Genomic DNA, 8,773 nt, shown 5'->3' with positions numbered 1-8,773 from the left:
AGGGGCTTCCAGGGGCCAGCTGGGGCCCTTCTGAGTCATCAAGAACCTCAATGTCTACAAGCACAGGACATCACATTACATGCGAAGAAACTCCCTGGGAAAGGACCTCGCTCAGAGCCGCACAGAGGAAGCATGGCAAGGCTGGGACGAAAACAGCTTAGCCTCCTGTTCTACCTTGTTGTGGGCGTGATGGCTAGCCCCACAGGGTGGTGGTGCAGGGAGCTTCCTGAGGCTGCAGCCCTGGGCTTGTCTAGCTCCTACCAGTCTTGCAGGTCCAACCCCAACACCCCTCTTGATTAGCTGTGTGGCTTTAGGTGTGTCACCACACCTCTCTGTGCCTTTAGGCTAGCCATCTCACTTCTCTGTGTTAAAACGGCCTCATGCTAACACTTGTTGAGCAGGATATTGCACAGAACAGATGGGCACAAAGTGGCTGAACCCTCAGAGCTAGAAAGAGAGGGAGAGGAGAGGGACATGAAGAAGGAAGGGAGAAAGGGAGGGAGGGGTGGAGGTGAAAGGTAAAATAGGAGGAAGGAAAGAGGGAAAGAAGAATCTGAAAAGGAGGGGAGGAAAAAGAAGAGTGGGAGGAAGGGAGGGAGAAAGAGGAGATAAGCTCTCCCCAAGTCCCCCAGAGTGGACCAGGACTAGCCAGCCAGCCACGACCTTCCTAAAATAGACCCTCAGAATCAAGGAATGTGGATGCTGAGTCGGTCTGCTAAGAAATTACTGATGCCAAACCCACAGCCCCTGGGGTAAGCTCAGCACCCCAATGCTGCCTGAGCCACCTCTGCCCCCTGCTATGACCCGGTACACCACAGTGGCCAAGACTCACAGGAGATGCTAGGACACAGCCAACCCAGTTCCCCTCTCGGGCTCAAACCCTATGCTCTGTCCTCCCCCACGGCCCACATCTTAAACTTTGTAACAATTCCTCCAAGGGAACTGCTCTTTCCACAGTGTCATTGCCTTGGGAGTCAGATCCCCATGCCCACCCCACCTCCAGTCCAGCCCACTTGAGAGGGACAGTCACCACCAAGGGGTCACTGCACCACTCAGAGATGCGGGCATACCTGGACAGCCACGGGCACAACCCAGGAAATCGCTGTCTGGGATGCAGGAAGCCTCCCTCCATCAGGCATGCACCTGCAGCTTGGGGAGAACCAGCTCTTTTGAAAGGGGACGGGAATAGATTTCCCAAGCATCACTAGATATCAAGTACTTTGTCCATATCCCCTCGGCTGTGACCAAAATCTAAAAATCCCTCCCCAAAGGTCATCACGTCCACAGGGCAGACACAGCACCAACCCGTCCCTCACTGTGGTGTTCTTCCACAAGGAAGTCCTGCAACATGTCTTACTCTACCTCAAGCCAGTGGAAAGGGAGAAGCAGCCATCCTTTCTGTCCAGTAAATATTCATGTTCAGAAAGGATGATGAGGTGGAACAAAGCAAGAAACAGATACAAGATGGCCGTGGCAAGCTAAATACTGGGTGCCTAGACCATGGGATTGTGTATGGCCATGACACTTCAGCCTTGCTTTCCTGGCTTTCCATCCTTGGATTCAGCCTCATCCTCTGTCCAGTAAAGATCTGGAAGAACTCTCCAATGAGGCTTGAGGCCAGTAGTGGAATTCCTATCTTGTGATAAGCACTGACTGCAAGGTGACAAGAGATGTGATTTATTTGTTCATTTCCCTTCCCTCCCCCAATCACATTATACAGCTGGCTTGCTGATTGCACCATGAGGGTCAACTAAGGCCCCTGGGTCCTTTTCATTAAGCTGGATCCATACATCAGTTTCATTCCACCCACCTCCAGCGCAGGACATGGTCCAAGGAGGAGGAAGCTCCACCCTTCTGACATCACATAGGAGCAGGGGCGGGGCCAGCTTCCAGTCAGAACCAAGAGTTCTCTGGGAGCTCCTCGGGAAGGTAGCTAACCACTGTTAAACCCCAACACTCTGCAGACTCCACAGTGTACCAGCCTCAGCTCCCCAAATGCCCCTGGCCACATTGTCCCTGACCTTTCATGGGAAACGCGTGCAGCTGCAGAGAGCAGATGTTGACCTTCCGAGTCCCGATCACATCCCTCCAGTCCATGGGACCCTTCGGGGATCCCAGGGACCGCAGACTGAGGAGGGCTGGGCTGGGCTGATGGTGTCGGAGGCAGAGGAAACACAAGCTGATGAGAGGGCGGGGGAGGCAGCCATGGAGCTGGGGAAAGCAGAAAAAGAGCATGCTGCAATGGGTTGTGAGGTGGGGAGGAGGCGGGGGTGGCAAAGCTTCTTGGAGGAAGGGACTTATATTGCTAGAAGTTTCAACAGGAGATCCCAAGGTATCTGCGGGCAAGTGAAAGGTGGGTAGTGGGACTAGGCTGCAGAGCTTAGCAGCCAGATAGCCCAGCATGCTGGCAAACCTGCGGGCAGCTCCTGTCTGAATGGAAAACACAGCTGTTAGGGCAATGACCATATCTGCCATGCTCCCCACCGAGGTTATCACTCATTTATTCAGCAAGCACTCCTTGAGCATCTACTATGTGCCAGGTACTGTTTCAAGGGCTGAGGGTAGAGCAACCAACAAAGACACATTATTGCTCTCATGGGAGTACCTGCTTACTGGGAGAGAAGCATGCAGCTCAACAAAAGGGCTTAGTTAACAAGAGAATGCAAGCAGCGGAAATGAGTGGATAGCGAGGAAAGCAGGCTGACCTCACCTGGGGAAAGGTTTCAGCTGATGGTTTGCTGGGTGAGAAGAAGGCATCCCTGTGCAAATCTGGGGGGTCACTGCCCCAAACGGCAGAGATAAACACAGAGACTGTTAACCAGCCTTCAACAGAAGTTGGTGTGGCCAGGGCAGAAGTGAAGTGACCAGCCAGGCCCTAGAGAGAGAGTTTACTTTCATTGCTACAAAAGGGTAATTACTAGAAGAGAGGTGACTGGGTTTCTGAGAAGATTATTCTGGGAGGGGGAAGTCAGACTGGCCAAGGGATGTGTGTCGGTCAGCTGCAGCTGTGTAACAAAGGACCCCAAAACAGTTTAAAGCAGCACAGTATCTTGTGAGTCCACAGAGCAAGTGGTTCTGTTGGCCATAGCCAGGCTTGGCTAATCGAGGCTGGGCTCCTGTATGTGTGTGGTCAGCATGGGCTATCTGAGGACTGGCCTTGCCTGGGCTGACTAATCCCTGCTCCATGCTCACCATCCTCCACAGCACAGCCCACAGTTGTGCTCCGGAGAGTGGCAGCCTACGCTGAGAGCTCTCCCTTGATCACGCCCACCTCCTTCTCATCTCTAGCGGTCAAGGTCAGCTCAGGGTCAAGATGGAAAGGCCTGCAGAAGGAAGGAGCTGCCACAGTGGCATATGGTCAATGCGGCAAACAGGTAGGGGCTGAGGTCAGCATCACCTGCCAATCAGCCCACAGGCTCCTGTGCTGGTCACCTCAGAGAAGGTAGAGGCTACAGATAACAGGGATGCACTAGGCGCAGATCCCTGGGGACAGATGCTCCAAGAATTCCTGACTCCCTGGGATGGGAGCACGCCCAGGGAGATTCTAGGGCTGCAGTTTCTCATAGGCCAAGGAGTGAGAGCCCATCAGGAGCCAAGTGTGTGTCCCAGGGTTTGGAATCATGTAGTGGAGCTGTGGTCACCAGCCTGAGTCACAGGAACTCCTGTGGCAAAGTCTCCCAGGCTCTGAAATGGCACTGCCTTGCCTGACACAGCAACACACACACACACACACACGTGTGTGTGTCAGCAACAGATCCACATTTAGCAAAACCCTGGTTTTTGACCGAGGTGACACTGCAATGAGGAAAAGCTGATTCTCCAAGAAATCAGGCCGGTCAATTACATGTCCATATGAAAGCAAGAAGTGACCCCCTGCTTCCCACCACTTGCAAAAATCAATTCCAGATGGATCCAGAGGGTGGAAGTTTCTGGAAGACATAGAAGACAGTCACCATGACCTTGCGGTGAGTCACAGAATGTGAAGCTGAACACAAAAGATAATAATAACACAGCAATAACACAGACAATAATCGGTCTACTAAATTTATTAATCATTTAATGACAAATACTGTAATTAAGTGTATGCATTAAAATTAAGAATTTCTGCTCATCAGAAACATCTCTAAGAGAAGGGAAGAATTGAATGCTCCAAGTAAGAGAAACTGCATCTCTTGCAGCATGGGGGCATCTGACAAAGGGTTCTGTTCCAAAGTGTATACTCAGGAAAGATTTGTTTAGTTGGCTCAAGTTCTCATCTTGCACACACCAGGACCCCATATGGCCACCTGTTCATGTCCTGGCTGCTCCACTTCCCATCCAGCTCCCTGCTTGTGGCCTGGGAAAGCAGTGGAGGACAGCTCAAGGCCTTGGGACCCTGCACCCGTGTGGGAGAGCTGGAAGAAGCTCCTGGATCCTGGCTTTGGATCGGCTCAGCTCCGGCCACTGTGGCTACTTGAGACTTTTTTTTTTTTTAATGATTGACTTATTTTTATTGGAAAAGCAGATATACAGAGACAGAGACACTGAGTAAGGAATCTTCCATCCGATGGTTCACTCCCCAAGTGACCACAACGGCTGGAGCCGAGCCAATCCGAAGCCAGGAGCTTCTTCCGGGTCTCCCACACAGATCCAAGCTCCTAAGGCTTTGGGCCATCCTCCACTGCTTTCCCAGGCCACAAGCAGGGGAAGCGGAGCTATTAGGATTAGAACTGGCGCCCATATGGGATCCCAGCACATTCCAGGTGAAGACTTTAGCTGCTATGCTATTGCACCGGGACCAGACAGAGATCATCCATCCACTGATTCACTAACATAACGGCCATGATGGCACTCTGCTGGGCTAGGTTGAAGTCAGTAGCTTCAAACTCCATCTGAGCCTCCCACATGGGTAGCAGGGATCCATCATCTCTTGCCTTGCAGGTGCATTAGTAGCAAGCTGGATCGGACACAGAGTAGCCATGACTTGCACAGCATTCCAACTGGCGTGCCAATAAACGACATGGGCATCGTAAGTAGTGCCCTAACTGTCTGCCACAACACCACACCTATAGACATTTTCAACTCTTCTAAATCCGAAAGTAAAGGTAGATCAATAGAAAAGTGAATTGCAAGTTTGTGAAGCCTTTTGACCGCAGATCATACTTTAAAACGCATTTTTAAAAGAAGTTTAAGGGGGAAAAAAAGTTTGTCGAAGAAACGTTTTTGAACAAAACTTCTGGTTTCATTTGTTAACAGTAAAAAGAGCCTCAACAGCGAACTGTCGGTCCACCTCCTTCCCGGAGGCAGGACCCCCATCTGAGACCCTCGTGGCCTGCTCCTCGGTCTCCAGATGGACAGAGTTTGCACCAGGGGGTTGGCCTTGAGGACCTGCTGATCCCCCACCTCCACAGGAAGACATTTTTGGCCTTCCCCTTAACCTCGCTCCCAGCGCTAGTTTCCTCCCAGCGCCACCAGGTGGGGCTCGGTCACAGCGCAAGACCACACGCCTGGAGGCGCCCACTGCAATCGCGCTCCGCGGCCCACAGAGCCGCCAACCTGCGCCAGAAGCCCCGGGTCCTCTAGTGCAACGACTCCAACCCAGCAGAGGGTCCCTGGGCAATCCACTTCCCCGACATTCCCATTCTCCCTCCACCCCCAGAATGAGGTGGAGAAATGCGATTGAAAGCAGCAATAAGGTATCACTTCCTACCTGTTACATTGGAAAACACTGGAAAGCTGGGGGATGTTGATATGGGCACAGACACAGATCCAAAGGCAGACGTACGCCCCTGGTGGTAGGTGCGCCGGCCACTGGGGCCAGTCTTGGTTCCATCACCCAGGGACGTGGCTGTGACGAGGGATTCCATCCCTGCAGCTCTTCTCCAAAGGACACAGGAGGCCCCAGAGAAAGCTCACTCAGTGTGGACAGGAGTGGCCAGATGCTGAAGTAACCCAGCTAGCCCTGGGTGCGACCAACCTGTCTAATCGGACACAGGATGCGAGGTGACTGGCCAGCCTTCATGCAGACTGTACATCTGGAGCAATGCATTGCTTTCCAGAATGCACACAAATGGTCAAGGACAGGAAGAATGGAAGAGGGAAGAGGGGTCAGGGAGTAGAAACAAAACATGGGGTCCTGGTGTGACAGCTTAGTGGCTAAATCCTTGCCTTGTGCACATCGGGATCCCAGATGGATGCCAGTTCATCTCCTGACTGCTCCACTTCCCATCCAGCTCCCTGCTTGTGGCCTGGGAAAGCAATGGGGCACGGCCCAAAACCTTGGGACCCCGCAGCCATGTAGGAGACCCGGAAGAAACTCCTGGCTCCTGGCTTCGGATCATCTCAGCTCTGGCCCCTTACAGCCACTTGGAAAGTGAACCAATGGATGGGCTTTTTCTCAGTGTCTCCATCTCTGTAAATCTGCCTTTCAATAAAAATAATGAAAAAAGAAACAAAACATGGAGGAAAACACAAATTTCTAGGTTTGGTGTGAGATGACTTTTTTTTTTTTGGTACTAAATGAGCGCCCAATCCCTTGTTCTCCATTTGTATCCCCCAGGGCCTTTGTATTTGTTGAGTGCTACTTTGTGGCCAGCCACGTGGGCCTGTGATGCAACCATGAACTAAACAGACCCATGAGAAAAGTTCCTGCTGATGCTCTGTAACTTGCAGCCTCATTCCAGACATCTGGGTATTAAAGCTGTACATGTTCCCCAACCAAGTGACAATAAACCTGACTCTGTGCCCCCTGTCACATCTGCGACACATAGGACCCCCAGCCTCGGGCACCAGGCCCCCCAGCCTCGGGCACCAGGCCCCCCAGCCTCGGGCACCAGGCTACACTGGTCACCACTCTGTTCTGCAGGGCACAGCCCAGAGAAGTCCAAGAAATCAACCTGAGGTTGAGCAACCTGATTGTGCGTGCATGAAACTGACTCAAAGATTTGGCCAGCTGCAGCCCAGCCTCCCGAGAGGGACTGTGTAGCCGCCTCTCCCAGTCAGGGGCCTGCACCTTTGGGACCAGCCAACAGAAAGGACTTTATGGTCACCTTCACAGCTGCTACTGCCATCCTCTCCTTCCTGAGGCTGTGCCTGTCCCTCCCTGCCCCAGGTTTTGCCCAGGAATAGGACTTCCAGTTCAAGATAGGAGGGCTGTCTGCAGGCTCCCTCTACCCGCAGCCAGGCAGCCAAAGTCTCCGGGTGGCAGGTGAGTCAGCAGCAGGAACAGGAGGGACACAGGGACCCCGGCACCAGGAATTCTCAGGCTTTTCGATTCTTCCCCAAGAGCACGAATGAAGCACACGGTCGTGATGCATAGCTCTGACTGTAGGTCCTTCAAGTGTCCGATGACCTACAGTGAGGGCATGGGTAGGCATCCCAGGAGTAGCGTAGATGTTGGTGGCACCATGAAGATCAGTGATGATTCACCTGACGTTTTCACAAAAGAATCCACGTGTGTCCCAGGAGTTTATGCGTGTGTATGTACATGTGTGTCCATGTGTACATGTGATGCCAGGTCATCCCTGCATCAGCCCAACCACATCCTGGTCTAGTATGTCTTCTACAATTGTACATTTCAGGAAGAGGGTCTGGCTGTGACACTAGCAGGACGGACAACCTGAAATGGCAGGTCCACCAGGGCCCCGCACAGTGGCAGGAGGCTCCTACAGGGAATGAAACACTTACTAATTATCTATTGCTGGGTCATCATTTTTCCCCAAGTAACAAGAAACACCTGCCATCTCCTGCAGTTTCTGGGTGTCGAGAACACAGGGGTAGTGTTGCTGGCAGGTCCCGGCTCAGGGTGTCCCAAGGGGCTACAGGAAGAATGAAGAGCACTGGATGGGAAAGGCAACCAGCTCCCTTGCCTGGAAGAATCACGGGGGCCTCCTGGAGGTGGTGATACTTGAGCCGTACCCAGTAGGTAAGGAGGGAGGGAAGGTGAGAAGGGCATTCTAGACACAGTGGGAGTGGGAAGTGGATATAGAGGCTGGCTTTGCTGAGTAGTTAATGAGGCCACAATGAGAGAGCAAGCCTTTGAAATGCTCCCAGCTCTGCGTGCCTGGGGTAGAGCGTGGGGACAGGGGGGCCTGGGCCCTAGAACTCAACATCTCTGGGTGCCATAGTCCTTGTGTGAATAAGACTTGTCTCCCACAGCCAACTGATCCCCTAGTAGGACAAGTTCTAGGCCTGCTGTTACAGGTGAACCTGTCCTGGCTGAGTCAGGGTACAGGGCCATGGGCTTCTGTGCGTCCCACACCACACCACTTTCTCAGTCTAGTGACAACCAGTTGGGCTCTCCCACCCGACTTGGCCATCACCAAGTTACCCCCACCCTCCCGCCCACACAGAAAGGCATGTTAAGTGTGGGCGCGGGGACACACACATACACACACACACACACACACATATACACACAAATTCCCCCTGGCGTGGGCCGGCTGGGACATTAGCTGCAGCAGAGCCCGCTGGGCTGCGGCTTTGCCTGCGGCCTCGGCCTCCCCTAGGATGCATTAGGCAGGCTCCACCGGTCAGAGCGGGCAGCCCGCGGAGAAGCAGGCTCAGTGGGCACTGGGGAGTGGGGGGAGGGTGCCAGTCCCAGAGGGGAGGGGCCTCCAGGCCCAGCTGTGGAGACAAGGAAAGGAGAGGAGACAGAAAGGGGAGGAGGAGAAAGGAGAAACGAAGCAGCAGCTGTGACACTGTCATGTTGCTTTCTAAATAAGCAAGAGGAGCAGGAGTCACACCATGCCCCCCAGGGCACAGCCGCTGCCAAAAGCCAAGGCCCCTGGCACAT

This window comes from Ochotona princeps, chromosome 16 (genome assembly GCF_030435755.1).
Source record: "Ochotona princeps isolate mOchPri1 chromosome 16, mOchPri1.hap1, whole genome shotgun sequence".
Classification (NCBI taxonomy): Eukaryota; Metazoa; Chordata; class Mammalia; order Lagomorpha; family Ochotonidae; genus Ochotona; species Ochotona princeps.
The sequence above is the reverse complement of the archived record's forward strand: the minus strand, read 5'-3'. Positions refer to the sequence as shown.